Raw genomic sequence first — 18,494 nt, 5'->3', positions numbered from 1 at the left:
GAAAGACCACTTAAGTTATATTGTGACAACAAATCAACTGTATTGTATTCTAACAACAACAGGAGCTCGACCAAGTCGAAGCATATTGACATCAAGTTCCTAGTTGTTAAGGAAAGGATACAGAGTGGACAAATTTCCATAGAACACTTAGGGACAAACTTCATGATAGTAGATCCTATTACTAAGGGACTTCCACCCAAGGTCTTTCATGAGCATGTTGCTCACATTGGTGTTTTACAGTTCGAGGAATCTTTGGTTTAGTGGGAGTTAGTCACTTTTATGTATTTTATGTTCTATGTTAGATTTTATGTATGCATACATTAACTTTTGGATATATTTGGTTAAATATATATGGTTTATTATTCAGTTATTACACTTTGTACATTAAAGTTATTAAATGATCTCATTGAGGTAAAGTAGGACCAGTTGAAAATAGACGTGTACAGACCACCTTCACATAATTTTCATGCTACACATTTCTTGATGTGTCTATGTCATTTGATTTTATCAGCATTAGTAATCATTGATGGGTTTAGTTGTGATTGATATAATGAAAACTGCTTTGGTTCTACATGCAGATGTAATCAATGGACAAGATTTTTGGAATATGCTCAAGGCATGTAATGGCAAATTTTGAGCTCATAAAGTCTAACACATTCATAAGGATGGTAAGGATATATATATTTGTGACCAGTGGGAGATTGTTAGTAATTTTAGGTCATATATATATATATATATATATATATATATATATATATATATATATATATATATATCATAATTGAATGAGTTATGACCATTATATAATTGGAAGGTCATTAAACCAACTTTCTGATAAACCTTTCTTCATCATTATTCCATTATGACTAATCCAGGTACACTTCCGTATCTAGTTTTCATCATGATTTTGAGTATGGGAACACAAAGGGATTCTATTCATCTTTGTATAGTAATTTCTCTCTACATGAATAGAAAGCATGTGGTTAGGATTGATGATTGTCTGTTAGAATGAAAATAGGTTGATTGATTGAATCCCAACAATATAGAGTTAATACTATTGGAAGCGCACGTTCACTTTCACGTTCTTTTAATTAATTAATTTTATTATTTTGAAAAAATTAGTTATTTTGAATCTGGTCCATTTTCCATCTACATTCAACCCATATCTTTGCAATATATTTGCAACTACATTCAGTAACAAATCACGTATCCATAATTTATCTCACGTACTGATAACTTCTTATTTCACGTCTGATAACTTCCTATCTTACGTTCTGATAACAAGTTGAGAGCTCTGTGATGGACAGACTCTATAAATAGGATGGGGTGCTCTCAGTTTTGTATCACCAAACCCACTTCTCTATTTAGAAAAAATACACCATCTTTTCAGAGTGAGTAAGGGTCTGGAAGAACAAAACTGTCTTTCAGGTTCGTGTGTGTGCCACTTCCCGTTCAATTTGCAATGACTGAAGGTACGCTCGTAATATTTTTTAATTTCTGCTGTTTGATCTAAATATGTCATTTTAATTGATTTGCATGTTTAGATCAGTATATGTATATTTTACAAATACATCTCTTTTTTAATTATTTTAATATCGCATAATGTCTATCACAAGCATATATACTTGCAATAAATGGAGATGATGATGATATTTTACTTACAGTCTAACACATTATCCAAGACATATGAAAAGATTCACCCTACATTGCCAATTAAAATAAATGCAAACAATCTCATTGCATAAAATTGAAGAAACTTATTGCAAACAAAAATTTAGATTTCCTTATGTGACATTATACTAAACAGTAAAAATTTAGCCCTTAATTTAAAGAAAAAGAGAGATCGAGAATTTAAATAATAATAAAAAAAGGAGTTATGAGGCTATGATGGTGTAGACATTTTCACCAAATAGAATATGGTGTCGACATTTTCACTGAAAAGAATCCAAGTGAAAATTCTACGAGACCTCCATTCCTAAATGCATGCTTTCATGAAAACCGAAGAAAATTAAGAGTGAAGTAGCAACATAATCAAACTACTTCAAAAAATGCTAAGGAGATCTGTTGTAAAAATATGTGTCCTTACATACTTTTCAATAATTAGAAAGTACTTGAATAACAATTAAAATGTTAATTTGGATATAATGAAAAATTTATGTAGTGTAATAAATTTAAGAATACACAATGATACTATTTTGGTGAGTAAGTATGGAGAAAGTTTAGTTAATTGTTTTTCCGACACTACTACAAACCAACGCTACTACAACATTGTATCAAGGACAATCTTAAAAAACTGTCATCTACGAAGACGCAGTGGTAATTTTGTAAATAATCATAATTTTTATGGATTTTAAAGACGGTCTTGAAAAGGAACCATCGTAGGCCTCTTATTTTTTCATGTACACACGTGCCTATTTCGCATCGCATCCCTTCCTCTCCTCTCGAGTTTACATACCTAGCTAGGTAGCGTCGCTCAAACCTAAGGCTCACCAGAGAACTGGTTGCAATGGTCCGCAACATGTTCTTCCTAATTCCCCTTCTTCTTCTCAAATCGTCACTTCTGCAATATCTTCCCTAAATGTGTCATTTCGTGAACCACTGTAGATGTGTGCCCCCACCGTAAGAAAGCTATGCACCCTCAGCAACCTCTTCCACTCGAAGTTGTTAACCCGCAATTGCAACAACACCAATGTTGCCCCCTTCACAAAACCTTTTCCTGAATCTGAAGACGAAATACACCTCTCCTCAGAACCTGACCTCGCTCGTGACACTTCCAAAGATGTTCCTTTTTTCAAGTTTCAATTTTTACGCCTACCCATGTTTGCATTTATGTTTTTGTAGAGGTGCCTTGTTGTGTTAATGGGTTTTTGGTTTCTGGAGCTAAATGGTTTCTGGTGCAGGGGATTCGATTGACAAAAATGAGGATACCAATGAGCTTTCTGATATATTGTGCTGTAAGTGTTTGTTAAAATTACTATGAGAGTACAAGTCTTGTGTTTTTCTTTGGATGATGTGGAGGAGACTAGGGAATTGAAATGTGCCCTCTTGGCTTATGATGTACAAGTCTTGTGTTTTTCTTAACTTGAAGATATATATTTTTAGCTTTTTATGCTAGCTGTTTAACTACGAATTTAGTGGAGCGGCTTTGTGTTTCTGATTTGTGTGTACCTAATCCTAATCTGTTTCTTTTCAATCTTCTCTTCGACCCCATTTCCTAGATCTGCTTGTTGCTTCCATCATCAACTAATTATGGTTCTTCACAGAGAACTCGATCATCTCTTTTCATCCCCTTTCGTTGACCCTCCCAAAGGTAACCTTTTTATGTTTTAGAAGAAAAAATGCAGCTGTTATTTTCAAAATTGCATGCTCCTGGAGTTGTTATTAAGTTGATTTAATTTTAATAATTGAATTTTGCATGCCCAGATCCATGTTCCTCATTTTATTACATTTATTATTTGTAATTTTGTTGAAAATGATTAGATGATGCGAAATCCAGTGACATGTCAATTGAAAAGAAGATTGAGTTCCCCGAGAGTTCGACGGGAAAGGTTGATAATTGGTATAGTCCATTTACAATTACACTTATTTGCAGTTGTGGCTTAGTTTCTAATGATGTTGACTCTGTTAACTGTGAATATTAGTGAGTGTTGGGGTTGCCATTGCTATTTGATATGAAAATTTGATTAGTGCATCTGAGAATCTAGTTGATGTTTTTTTGGTCTCGGGCTAAATACCTGTCTATGTTTATGGACTTGCAAAATTTTATTACTTTTGACAATCACACATTATGTAACGAGTGAGTTAATGTTGGATTCATTAGTGGCACGGTGTTTTATGCTTGTGTGATTCATTTTACATGGGTGATGGTTTAAATTAAACAACTCTAATTGCAAATGTTGTCTCTTTGAATATTTTGAATTTTAAATGGTTTAATGACTTTCTTATTGAATTTTTCTTTTTTTTTTTACCAAATGAACTCGCTTGCATTCTTGTATTTTAAAATGGAGGATAAGGAAGCATTGGTTAGCAACTGCAGCCGTGCAGGTGAGTAATAGTTTGTATGAAATGATTGTTATGTGAATCCCACTTCCTTTTGAGAATTTTTGCAGCTCTTGGTCAATGATATACTGCAGAGTTTCATTTTTTTTCTTCTTTATAATGTATGTGGATCTCCTATGAGGTTGATGTTTGCTAATTGTTGCGAGTTCATAGTTTTACCCCACTCAGTGATAACCATCACAAGATATGATATGAGTTTTCTAATTTAACTATTAGGTTTTATGAATTAACTTGAGACAAATGTTACCTGTTTCAGGTCACAAATTGGAGGTCTCGGGTGGTTAAATAATCGTCTCTTGATGGAACTAGTATCGCATTTAATATTTTAGGGAAATTAGAGGCGGGTTTGCTCCACCACCTTGGGGTATTTATCTGAGTCATGTGATGTACGCGTTATTCATTGAATTCATGACATTTTCATGGCTGCCTTGTTTCTTTTTGGCTAAGAGTATGATTGCATTTAGGCAAACCAGGATTGAATTCTTCCATATAAGAGATCTTACTAAAATTATAGGGTTTCTTTTTGAGCAAATGATTTATTACAAGTGCATGGAAATCAAAGTGGTCACAGTAAAAATTTACATCAAATTTGTAGGACACTTTAAAGTCAATTGACTTTGAACTTCCAGTGATATTTTATTATGATTTCTTAGTCATTTTCTGACCTATTCTTTGTTTCCTTCTTTCTATCTAGTAACTGGTCTTTCCCTTTTTGTATGTTAATAATGATTGGATTCATTTTATAGGTGATGAAGTTCCACCTTCAACATTTTCCATGATGAACATTGATGAGGATCGGTTATCTTTCCACACTTCTACCGATGGCTATGGCTATCTACTTGCCACTCTTTGCTCCTTCATCGCATATCTGTTCATCCTATATACGGGTATGACTATTTAAATTTAATTTAAATATAATATATATGAAAACATGAGCATAATTTTGCAATATTCTAGGCATTATTTTCTCTTGGCAGTCTAGCACAACTCACGAAATTTCATTACTGAATTCTATAGATGGAACACAGTGAAGGGGAAATGATACAGTTAGATTTCTTACTCCATTGTTTCACTTGAAAAGTGAAGAATTTAACTCGATGATGATAGAAGATTAAAAATGGTCTTAAAGTAAAGAGAAACGTCAACATCATACTTTGTAATATAATATATTTTTAGAACATATTTTTTTTATTATTGATTAATATTTATTAAAAACATAAATATTTAATGAGTCTCACTTTTTTATTTAATATATTTTACTCACATGATTTTGTAATTTTGAATAAATTTTAATAATAATAAGATAAGTGTATCTAAAACTATAGGTTAAAAGGTGATTGCTAATACTCTTCTAAATTAAAGCTTTCATGTTTGATAAAATTTGCATGACACTGGAAGTTGCTTGAACGTGGGCTTTTACACTCGCGCTAGCCCTCAATATGTAAGGTACACACAATAGTCAATTATTATAATTAAATAATAATATAAAACTTTTTATATTAGTAGGACAATACATATTTATTAAACTCATATTTTAAATAGAATTATCTTTAGAAAATAATACCGTGTATGTTTGAGTTGTGGTTTGAGAGACTTCAGAAGAGTATTTAAAAAAGAATTAGAAATATATCTTTTATGTTCATTCGTTTGATTGGTTTGGAAACATGTGCTACCACACAATGAACACCAATACATGTTCATATTCGAGAGAAAATATATATATGATGTATGTGTATAATAATATCAACATAAAATTCCAAAAGTCTGATGCATCATCATATTTTGTTGATGTACATAATATCTATATATTAATTACTTAGTTTTATTAGATAAAGAATATAGTAATATTTTACTACCAAAATTTGAGATAATGAATCCATGCATTATGTGTGTGCACATAGGTAGTTGAAATTTTTTTTGTTACAAGTTGGCATATTTTACAAAATTCATTTGTTACCCAATTTGTGTTGATTTAATATAAATTGTTTATTTAAAAATAATATAAAATTTTTATATGCTGTTGTGCATGAAATATGAAATTTTTGGGTTTAAAAAAATATTAAAATATTTTTAATATATATGTATATATAATTTTTAATAATAATATTTTCTTTATTTAATTTTTTTAAAAAAAATTATAAGATGGTTGTCTGACAAACCGTCTCAAAAGGGTATCCTTCTAAGAACCATCTTAAAAGACTAATTTTTTAAGATGGTTTTCAAAAAATCGTCTCAGAAAGACAATATTTTAAGACGGTTTTTTAGCTAAAAACCTTTTTAGATGGATATCCTTTTCAAAGACTATCAACAATGTTGACTTCAAAGACGGTTCAAAACCATCTTTGAATGTCCTTTACAACCGTCGTTGTATGCGCCTTTTGCATGTGTGAATTTGAAAATATTGCATGAAATACAAAAATGGCCTCATCAATGGATGAACTTCCTATGCTAAGAAATAAGAGTAGAAACACCACTACTTTACTAGAATTACGATGATGATCTCCTGTCTTCTATTATATTATTGCATGTAACTTTTTCCTCATCATTGCATATTTTAATTTGTTTTCTTCCATTACAAAATGAAAGGATGAGAAGAGTTTGTTTTTGTTTAACACATTACTAGTTAGCTTTTGCAGTTGATCTAAGTTGCGTTGACATAGTAGAAATTTTTTTTAAAGAGTACATTGGAAGACTCTTGAGCCTTTATTCTAAATGATCAACTTGGTCTTGATGCTTTCTTCAAGAATTGACAATCCATTTGGTAGTACAATGGTTTTCCTAAAGATATGATAGAGGTTTCACATCAATAATGTGGACTTATCATTTGCTAAAAGTATTAGGATTCCATACATGGAAAAATTGCCACCATATACATCTTGGATACATGTGGCCATGTGCATTTGACATTTTGCTTAAAAAAACTAATTTTCTGTCCCGATGTTCCATACGTGTAATACAATTTTGCCAAAGAAAAACAATATTTTTGTTATATTCTGTTTTGAAAAAGAAACTTTATTATAAAATATTATGTATAAATTAAAATGGAGATTATTGTGTTTATCTATTTTTTTATTTTTCTAAATCTTGTATTTTGAATAGAATGAATGAATGGTTAAAGATCAATAAGTCATTGGTAAAAGCCAAATGTACTACGATAAATATCCGAAGGATGTTAAATAGACTTTATTGAACCACAAGACCCAATTTTGCACACTAAATGAACATGGAGATGTACTCGCATGTAGAAGTTCCATATGCAAGTATATTATTTGCATTTTAATTTATTGCACAAAAATTCAGTCTTCAACATTAGCGAAGCCATGTTTACATACTTAGGGTTTTTATCATAATATATTTGGTTTTTTCCAATAACTCAAAGATCTTGAGCCATTATCTCATTTTTATTAAGCATGAAAGATTTTGAAAAATCAAAAAATAGTTAAGCACAATCTCCATATATGCAAGTTTCTATTTGAAAAACAAAATACAAGCATGTAACTTTTGTCTGGCCAGCATTGCACATCTAAGACATCTAGGCCGAAAAATAGTCTTTGAAAATTGAAAGTGAAATGCTCATCGAACCACATGTATCCAAAATGTAATATGGTGGTAATTTTTTCATGTATGGAATCCTCACTCTTTCAACCAATGATAAGTCCACAATATTGATGTGAACCTTTTCTACATGCTTTCATGAATTGAAACCATTGTACTTACAAAATGGTTTGTCAATTCTTGAAGAAAGCATAAAGACTCCTTTTATGATATTAGCAGCTTGATCATTAAACCAAAGGCTCAAATTTTTTCCAAAGTCTCTATGTTTTTCCTATGAAAATACAATTGAAATTAACTGCAAGCTAACTGACAATATGTTAAGCAAACTTAAATATTGTGTGTGATATTTGTACACATAAATGTAAAGGAATAGATAATTGTTTAGTTTTATGCTTCAAAATGAGATTAGATACAAAATAATATATATAATCTTAGAGTTCAAGTTTGAAATATCCTTCAATATGATTTCAAATGAAATGGAATGAGAGAAAAAACACACAAAACAAAATAAAGCATCTAAATTAAAGGAAATAAAGAAATTTGAAGAACAAAGGAGTGAGGAAAGAGAAACCAACTTTTAAGTTTGGAGGCACAATTAGTTGTTTTTTCACCATGGATGAATCAAAGTAGAAAGAGGTCAGAAAAGTAATGAAGAGAGTAAATTGAACAAAGACATTAAATAAGTGTAAGGCTCTTCGGAAGTGAATCTGCCTTCTAGCACTACAAAAATTTATAAAGTCTTTTTGTGTGCATGTTACTGATCCATCTTTTTTAAGTACCATGAGTGGACCACCTCTCCCGACAACAACGTTTTTTTCATAATGATAAGAATAACAATATTTAAAGATGAGTTTGCCTTTTGCTTGCACTTTGTCATTTCAGGTGTCGTTTCATGCATGAGTTACTAATCTCTGCTTTTTAAGTGCGGTGTGGGGACCACAACACTCAATGTCAATGCTTTTTTCATAATAATAAGAGTAACACTTTTAAAAGGTGAGATGACCTTTTGTGACCATTGAGTAATTTTGGGTGTCGTTTATTGCATGAGTTACTTATCCTTCCTTTCTAAGTACCACATGAGGACCACCACTTTCAATGACAACATCTTTTCATAATAACATTTGACATTAATTTGATATGGACTATGAACACATTTTCTTACATAGTTGTACTAAGCATATTTTTATCGGTAAAAATTAATTAAAAACTATAAAATTATGTATATGTATACGGTTCAAAGGCTTCCACAACACTAATTCATGCATCAAGAGAGAAATAAGCTTACTAACAACATACACCCAGAAAGATAAGGGCTCATTAAGGCATTATCAATCAATATCAAGACTGCTTGCATCACCTAACCACTTAACATAATGTTATTACGAAAAAATGTTGTCTTTAGGAGTGGTGGCCCTCATGCGGTACTTAGAAAGGAGGGATAAGTAACTCATGGAATAAATGACATGAAAAATTATTCAATGGTTGCAAAATGTCATTTCATCTTTTAAAAGCACTACTCTTCTTGTTATGAAAAAAGCATTGTCATTGAGAGTGGTGGTCCCCCATCAGAAATGACAAAGTAGAAGTAAAAGGCCAACTCAGCTTTAAATATTGTTATTCTTATTATTATGAAAAAATGTTGTTGAGAGAGGTGGTCCCCTCATGGTACTTAGAAAAGAGGGATCAATAACATGCACACAAAAAGACACTACAAATTTTGCACTGTTGGAAGAAGGTAGACTCACTTCTAAAGAGTCTTACACTTATTTAATGTCTTCGTTCAAATTACTCTCTTGATTACTTTTCTCACCTCTTTCTCCTTTGATTCTTTTAGTAAATATTGTTTTATAATTTAAAATTTATAAATATATATTACTTATATTAATTCTATTTTATAAAATAAAATATTTATTTTAGAATCTGTTACGTAAAATTAGATTTCTTATATTTTCTAAGATTTTGTTTTAACAGGTCAATGCAATTTGTTAAGTTTATTTTGACATATGTAAGTTGTTACATTTGTTTTGATATCTATAAGTTGGGTTCCAACGGTCAGATTTTTGTTGTTGCATAAGGGGGTCTATGCCTATATATATCTCTTTCCTCATCTCTAGAAAACACAAGCACAACAACAATCTGAGCAACAATCTGATTTCTTTCTCCCTAAAATTTTCTCTTCCTTCTATCATAAAAAACTTATTTATGAGAGCAAGAACATTAGTGTTCGAAAGGTTCGCGAATCCATTTGTTGCACACGATCGGAACCAACGGGTTGTCGTATCTTGGGAAAGGAGCGCAATTAGATTTTCCTACCAGTGTAGTGGGGGTATTTTCTCTCTAAGGATAACATTTGCACGCTTTAACCCAGGCTAATTATTTCTTCCCCTAATTTATTTTTTCCTTGTGTTTATTGTATGATATAGTGCATTGTTGATTCATGTGTTGCCAATTAAAGTTATTTTGCTAATGTTATTTTGTTATTTAATTCAAGGCTTTGCATTTTCTTCTTATTTATTTCTTTCATTTTATTTTAATTTTTCTAACAGTCATAGAGAGAAAAATGTGTACTTTTTTCTTGCATAGTCTTGTCTTTTGTGCAATAGCATTATGTCTTATCAAAATGTTTGTCATGGATATGATTAGGTCCTTTTCTGGTTAGCCTAAAAAATTTACGGGTGAAAACGCAATGCATCATTATGTTCCATTAAAAATATTTTTATTATATTATTTCATTTCCTTAAATTTTAAATTAGTAGGAGATTGTTGAAAAATATTTTCTTATAATTTGAAATTTAAAATGAAAATATATTTTCTTTGTCAATATTGTTTTTTTAAAGATAAAATGCTTTTAGAATTAGTTTTCATGAAAAACTAAAAGCATCCCACTACTTCCATTCCCTATGTGAGGAAACTATCTTTTATTTGGTCAAATTCATTTGTGAACGTTACAAGTCTTTAAAATTAGAAATTTTGTTGTTTGGTTTTTATTTAGTTTTTAACATTATTGTTGCAAGTATTTTGTTGCTACACGTTGGTGACTGGTTGCCTCTATATATGTAGCTCCTTGCTACAAAAAATAAATATGTGAAAATACGACACACATAACAATAAAATGAACACTTGGGTGAAGCTTTATATTTTGCATGTCATATTCTTAATAGAGTACCTTATAAAAAATTGAAAAAAAAACTTATGAGCTATGGAGAAAAAGAGAACCAAATTTGAAATATCTTAAAGTGTGGGAGTGTCTAGTAAATGTTAACATTCCTATTAATAAGAAAGGAAAAATTGGACCAAAAACTATTGATTGTTGGTTGGGTATTCTTTGCATAGTACTAATGATAGATTCTTGGCTATTGATTTAGATGTGTCTGAAATTTCTAACGGTACTATTATGGAATCTAGCGATGTCACTCTCTTTGAAAATGTTTTTTGTCACACCCTCTACCCCACACATATGTACTAATAAAAAAAAAATAATTACAAAAAATTAAACTTAATTCAAGTTTTTAAAACATATTCAAATACAAAACTTTCAAGAGGGTAGCAGGCTCACATTCACCTTTCTAACATCATCATAAAACTTTTCTAAATAAATAATAAATTCACTTCAGCTCAAACAAGGCCGTCTATAAAATCTTATACCCCAATACCACATCCTATCAGAGCATTGTGTCCCGACGTTCTTCAGCACATGGTTCCTTAAAGCAATTCACCTAGTCATCTGCTCCCTCGAACACAAAGTTCAAGATCATCACAGGATCCAAACACAAACAACACACGGGGAGTGAGTTATCTCATTCCTAACTAATAGAGAAACAATGCAACTAGATATACATATCATATAAACCAAATAAAACTTAGTTACACCTAATTCACGTAATTCCACCACTTTGTCATTCAAAGTTCACTTTTCAATCATCAATCACATTACACAAGAATCACACGCTCTGATCAAGACATAATAACACATCAATTTCATAATAAACAATTAGCAAGTGCATGAGACAGTTATGCTAAGACTCAAGCCTATATGCAATGTGGTACCATGTCAGTGAAAAACCACCCTGGGGCGCTTAGGAGTACATAACAAGACACACCACACAATGAGTTTGTCAGGTCACTCTCACTAAGTAAGATCATAGGGAGACCAGTCAGGGTCACGATGTTTTGCCAGAATGCTCCAACCATAAGGGATCAGCATAGGCTTAAAGGAGCACTCAAACCCGGTGACCCCCAAGGCCTACACTCCGAAGAGTCCGTCAGGGCCTCTCCCTCCTGATTCAGGTCCAACCCCTAAAATCATTTTAGCACACAGACACTGCTCATGAATTTTACAATACCCATGACCTCACACTCGTGTGTTAAACACGTACAACATATTGCGCTACAATTTAACACTGGTTCCTAAATAGGAAACCTACACTTTCTCTTTAACACTTGTTCCTAAATAGGAAACCTACACTTTCTCTTTAACACTGCGCATTTACATTTTTCTCAAGATAACACTGGTCGGGTTATTGTACAATTCATAGCTTACAACACAAGTAATTTCACATCAAGAGTTAATCACACACTTATTTACAACCAAAACTCATTCACAATTTCACATCTCATAATGTCACAATCCATCATCACATGTTTTCACTAATCTCACAATTCAACATATGTTCTACTTTACACTTTTACTCAATCTCAATAACAATATTATAATCTCAAGGCAACATATTATTCCATAATTCATCACATATTTCATTTATAAGCACTGCTCATGAATTATACAATACCACGACCTCACACTCATGTTTCAAACATGTTTAACACAATTGCGCTAGAATTTAACACTGGTTCCTAACTAGGAACCTACACTTTCTCTTTAAGACTACGCATAAACACTGGTCGAGTTATTGTATAATTCATAGCTCACAATATAATTAATGTAACATCAAGTGTTAAACACATCGGCTTATTCACAACCGAATATCATGTCCACACTTTAACATCTCATAACATCACATCAACCATCTCATAACATTCCTAATGGTATTCATAAGATACAACACACACATGTTCATCAAATTTAACCATAATATTCTCAAACTCCAACACTTAATAATTTTTGGAATCATACTATAACACTCTACAATATTATTTACATAAATTATTAATATAAATAACTACCTCTATATATATAAGCTAGCATACATCATATTGAATCACAAATATCAAAGTAAGCTTTCAATGTACAAATTCTAAATAATTATATGAACACTTTGGTCAATTTCAATTATGATATTAATTTTTTAAATTATATATAAAAACCTAAAAAAAAGCAAAAAAAAAGAGAAAATACAAAATCAATATCTCTCTCTAAATTTTTTCTTACTTTATTTCATCAATTCATATTAATTAGAAAAATGCTCGATTTATAGGGTTCATGCACAACACAATAGCATATCAATTTCACAACAATTGGTATGTCAAACATATATAATTCACTGTAATAATTATAAGGATAAAATGAAAATTGCAAAAACACCCCAAAACTCATTCCAATTGATATCTCTAAGGATCCCTACACATGTTCTCACTAATCCCCAATTGTGAATAACTCATCCCTTACCTCTGAGCGGACTCACGTGTCTTCAGCTAGTGATAGCATCATCTCTAGCGGTTCCCTGAGAATCCTTCAGTTATTCCTCTGACTGCTCCTATAGAATTCTCAAACGTTAGAGAGACGGATAAGAGATTGAAACCTCCACTTGTATTGTCTTCATGCGATTCCTTTTTCTCCCTCCAAGAATATTATCTCGCAAATCCCAACGGTGAAAGTGTGCGCAATTACATTTCCAACAACATATACAAATTTCATGAAAATCCAACGGTTAAACAAACCGGGATCATAGTTTTACCAAGACAGTTTTGGGTTTCTGCGGGAAATTAAAAGGCTACAATGCGAATGATTTTCCTATAAGCTCAGACATGATTTTGAAATTCCCAACGGTGAGAATGGTCGGAATTGGGTTGTGAACCTGGTGTTTAAATTTCACAACGATCCAACAATGAATGAGTTTGAGATCGCAATTTTTCCGAGACAGGTTTAGTGAGCTGCGGGAAAAAGAAAGGGTTTTGAGAGGAGAAGGGGAAAATGAAAATGAGGGGCAGAGGAGGCTGAAGAGTTAGTCTGAAAAACCTAGCATGTTGCTATTTATAGCTAGGGGCATTTACGACCTATTATTTACTCTATTTATTTATTTTTATTATTTTTACTAAAAATCTTTTTAAATTTATTTATGAAAAAAATGGGATGTTACAATTCCACCCCTCTTAAAAGAAGTTTCATCCCCGAAACTTGCCGAAAGATCGAGAAAAAGATATCTCGCATATGATTCTCAATATTAAGTTGTGTGTCTAGTTGAAACTCTTTTTTCGTTACTCCGATCACAAGACTCCTCTGCACTTAACAACTAATTTTTTCATATAAATATTGTCAAATTAATGGTTTTTGTAGCATTTGACAAACTTCTCTAGGCCTACTTGATATTGCACATGCAGTTGGTAGATTAGGAAGTAATTGAGGGGTTTAGTGACACAAATTGAAGTTTTAATTTTCATGAAACAAAATTGACAAGTGCTTATGTCTTTACTTTATCTGGTTGTGTAGTATCATGAAAATCTACTAAACAAACTATTATTTCACATGAAATAAAAAATTATTGCCTTAGATACTACTACTAGTGAGGCTGGATTTCTTAAAAAAAAATTATGCAATTTTTCATTGTTGAATAAGCCTATACCTCCAATTCCAATGCATTGTGATAGTCAAGTTGCTATACCTAAAGTTACTAGCAAAAATTTTAATGAAAAAAAAGACACTTAAGAGTGAGACATAAGTTTATCAGAAATTTGAATTTCTCATGGTGTCATTTCTCTTGACTTTATCAAGTCAGAAAACAATATTGCAGATCCATTTACAAAAGGGTTGACGCGTCAACAAGTACTTGAGTCGTTGAGGGAAATGAGACTAGAGCCCATTATTTAGTTACAACAATGGACACCTTTCTTCGTGTGATTGGTGATCCCATGAATGAAGTTCAATGGGTAACAATGAAATTGTTTGTTGACTAAAGTACATCAAAATAAAATTTGGCGGTGTTGTTCCATTTCTCATTCCTATGATGAGATGTATTATAAATTGTAGCAATATTAAGGTTAAGGTATTTATACATGTGTACTTTTGGTAGAAATAATTACCTCTTAATGAATCCGATTACAATTATTGTAGGGGTGGGGTCACAAACCACTCTTTGAGGATTCACCTAGTGAGTATGGTGATAGGACCGCTACTGTGAGATATGGGCTAATCTCTAAGTGACACTCACGAAATAAGATACATGCGCAAGGCCGTGTAACACGCTACCACTGATTAGAACCTAATTGAACGCCAATATTGTAGGGGTTGTGTACTAAAATTTGGTTAAAGAATGTGTAGTTCAAGACAATTAAATCACTATATTTTTCTCGGGTGGAAGTTCACAAACACTAGGTATAAAGCTCAAACCCGGAAGATTCCTTATACTAAAATACAATATCACATGCTTTTTCTTTCTTTTATATTTCTATACATATTATTTTTAATATATATATATATATATATATATATATATATATATATATAATTTTAAATTATGTGGGGGAATGTTAGTAAATATTGTTTTATAATTAAAAATTTATAAATATATGTTACTTATATTAATTCCATTTTATAAAATAGAATATTTATTTTAGAATCTGTTACGTAAAATTAGATTTCTTATATTTTCTAAGATTTTGTTTTAGTAGGTCAATGCAATTTATTAAGTTTTTTTTTACATATGTAAGTTGTTACGTTTGTTTTGATATCTGTAAGTTGGATTCAAACGGTTAGATTTTTGTTGTTGCATAAGGGGGTCTATGCCTATATCTATATTTTTCCTCCTCTCTAGAAAACACAAGTAGAGCAACTGATTTCTTTCTCCCTACAATTTTCTCTTCCTTCTCTTATAAAAAAACTTATTTTTGAGAGCAAGAACATTAGTGTTCAAAAGGTTCGGGGATCCTTTTGCTGCACACGATCGGAACCAACGAGTTGTCATATCTTGGGAGAGGAGCGCAATTAGATTTTCCTACGAGTGCAGTGGGGGCGTTTTCTCTCTAAGGATAACATTTGCGTGCTTCAACTCAGGATAATTATTTCTTGCCCTAATTAATTTTTTCTTGTGTTTATTGTATGATATAGTGCATTGTTGATTCATGTGTTACCAATTAAAGTTATTTTGCTAATGTTATTTTATTATTTAATTCAAGTCTTTGCTTTTTCTTCTGATTTATTTCTTTTATTTTATTTTATTTTTTTTAACAGATTCATCCACGGTGAAGAAAACAAACGAACTGTGCCTCCAAACTGAAGTTTGTTTCTCTTTCCTCACTCCTTTGTTCTTCCACTTTCTTCATTTCCTTTAATTTAGATGTTTTATTTTGTTTTGTATTTTTTTTCTCTTCAGTCCATTTCATTGGAATCATATTGAAGGATAATTCAAACTTAAACTCTAAGATTATATATATTATTTTGTATCTAATCACATTCTGAAGCATAAAACTAAAAAATTCTCTATTCCTTTACATTTATGTGTACAAATATCACAGAGGACAATTTAGTTTGCTTATTTCTTTTAAGAACCATACATAGTTCCTTTGCTTCAATGCATATGAATTGAACTTCATTTTTATTTTTTATTGTTAGCACCAAAACATGATTTTGCAGAGATTGATTGATTTTAATTTAAGTAATACTATATGGAGTTGTTGTTTTCCTTGTTTTGTATCATTGCATACTTTTGATTTCTTTTCTTACATTACAAAATGGAAGGTTGAGAAGTGATATTTTTAAAACATTGTCAGTTAGCTTGCAGTTCATCTCAATTATATTTTCATAGGAAAACACATAAAGACATTAGAAAAATTTTGAGGCTTTGGTTCAACGATCAAGCCGTGAATATCATGAAAGGAGTCTTTAGGATTTTTCCAAAAATTGACAAACCATTTTGTAAGTGCAATGGTTTCCATACATGAAAGTGTGTAGAGAAGGTTCACATTAATATTGTGGACTTATCATTGGTTGAAAGTGTGAGTATTCCATACATGAAAAAATGACCACCATATTACATCTCGGATGCATGTGGTTTGGTGTGCATTTGACTATCAATTTTCAAAGACTATTTTTCAGCCTAACTGTCTTAGATGTGCAATGCAAGCCACACAAAAGTTACATGCTAGTGTTTTTTCTTCATATAGAAACTTTCATATAAAATATTTTGTATGAATCTATATGGAGATTGTGCTTAACTGTTTTTTGATTTTTCAAAATCTTTTATGCTAAATAAAAATGAGAGAATGGCTTAAGACTTATGAGTTATTGAAAAAAGCCAAATATACTATGATAAAAATCCCAAGGGTGTTAACATAGCTTCGCTGATGTTGAAGAATGAATTTTTTCGCAATAAATTAAAATGGAAATAATATACATGCATATAGAACCTCTACATGTGAGTACATCTCAATGTTCATTTAGTGTGCAAAATTGGGTCATTAGGCTCAATAAAGTCATGTTTATCATCCTTAGGATTTTTATCATAGTACATTTGGCTTTTTTTCAATGATTGATTGATCTTTAGCCATTCATTCATTCTATTCAACATAAAGGATTTTGAAAAATAAAAAAATAGATAAACACAACAATCTCCATATTGATTTATGCATAATAGTTTATATGAAAGTTTCTTTTTGAAAACAAAATATAACAAAAATATGATTTTTCTTTGGAAAAATTGTATTGCACATATGGGACTTCTGGATAGAAAATAAGTTATTTTTTAAGAAAAAAGTCAAATGCACATGGTCACAAGAATCCAAGATGTATATGGTTGTATGGAATCCTAAAACCTTTAGCATATGATAAGTCCACATTATGGATGCAAACCCTCACTATCATATCTTTAGAAAAGTTATTCTACTTACAAAATCGATTGTCAATTCTTGAAGAAAGTATAAAGACCACCTCTATGATATTACCAACTTGATCATTGAGAACAACGGCTCAAGATTCTTTAATGTACTCTAAGATTTTTTTGCTATGTAAACACAAATTAGATCAACTACAAAAGCTAACTAGTAATGTGTTAAAAAAAAACTCTTCTAAACCTTGCATTTTGTAATGGAAGAAAAGAAATTAAAATATGCAATGATAAAGAAAAAGTTGCAGACAATAATATGATAGAAGACAGGAGATCATCATCGTAATTGTGGTTAAGTAATGGTGTTTCTGCTGTTATTTCTTAGCATACGAAGCTCATCCATTATATCCAAATTAATTTTTTAATTGTTATTCAAGAACTTTCTAATTATTGAAAAGTATGTACGGACACATATTTTTGTAACATATCTACTTGACATTTTTTGTAGTTTGATTATGCTACTACTTCCCTTTTAATTTTCTTTGGTTTACATGAAGGTATGCAATGGGGAGTGGAGATCCCTTAGAATTTTCACTTGGCTTCTTTTTGGTGAAAATGGCTACACCATCAAAGCCCCACAAATCCTTTTTCTATTATTTAAATTCTCGATCTCTCTGTAGCTTTAAATTAAGGGCTAAATTTTGACTGGTTAGTATAATATCACATAAGGAAATCTAAACTTTTGTTTGCAATGAGTTTCTTCAATTTATGTGATGATACTGTTTGAATTTATTTAATTGTTATGTTTTGTCTATTTTGAAGATCTTTATTGGCAATGTAGGCCAAAACTTTTCATATGTCTTGGATACTGTGCTAGACTGTAAGCGA

General features: G+C 31.1%; 1 long non-coding RNA gene across 4 annotated transcripts; it reads left to right on the top strand.

The window, feature by feature from the left end:
* The first annotated feature begins 2,378 nt into the window (after positions 1–2,378).
* On the top strand, positions 2,379–18,420 carry LOC100800341 (uncharacterized). 4 transcript variants are annotated; one of them, XR_005888601.1, is made up of 8 exons: positions 2,379–2,954; positions 3,219–3,310; positions 3,481–3,559; positions 4,008–4,044; positions 4,316–4,423; positions 4,806–4,946; positions 16,016–16,062; positions 18,164–18,420. It is a non-coding gene; the product is annotated as an uncharacterized lncRNA (long non-coding RNA). The 4 variants fall into 4 exon arrangements; XR_001385145.3 differs by adding an exon at positions 5,458–5,505 and having other exon boundaries at positions 3,481–4,044; XR_418567.4 differs by having other exon boundaries at positions 2,381–2,954; positions 3,481–4,044.
* The last annotated feature ends 74 nt before the right edge of the window (positions 18,421–18,494 follow it).

This window comes from Glycine max, chromosome 15 (genome assembly GCF_000004515.6).
Source record: "Glycine max cultivar Williams 82 chromosome 15, Glycine_max_v4.0, whole genome shotgun sequence".
Classification (NCBI taxonomy): domain Eukaryota; kingdom Viridiplantae; phylum Streptophyta; class Magnoliopsida; order Fabales; family Fabaceae; genus Glycine; species Glycine max.
The sequence above is the reverse complement of the archived record's forward strand: the minus strand, read 5'-3'. Positions and strand labels throughout refer to the sequence as shown.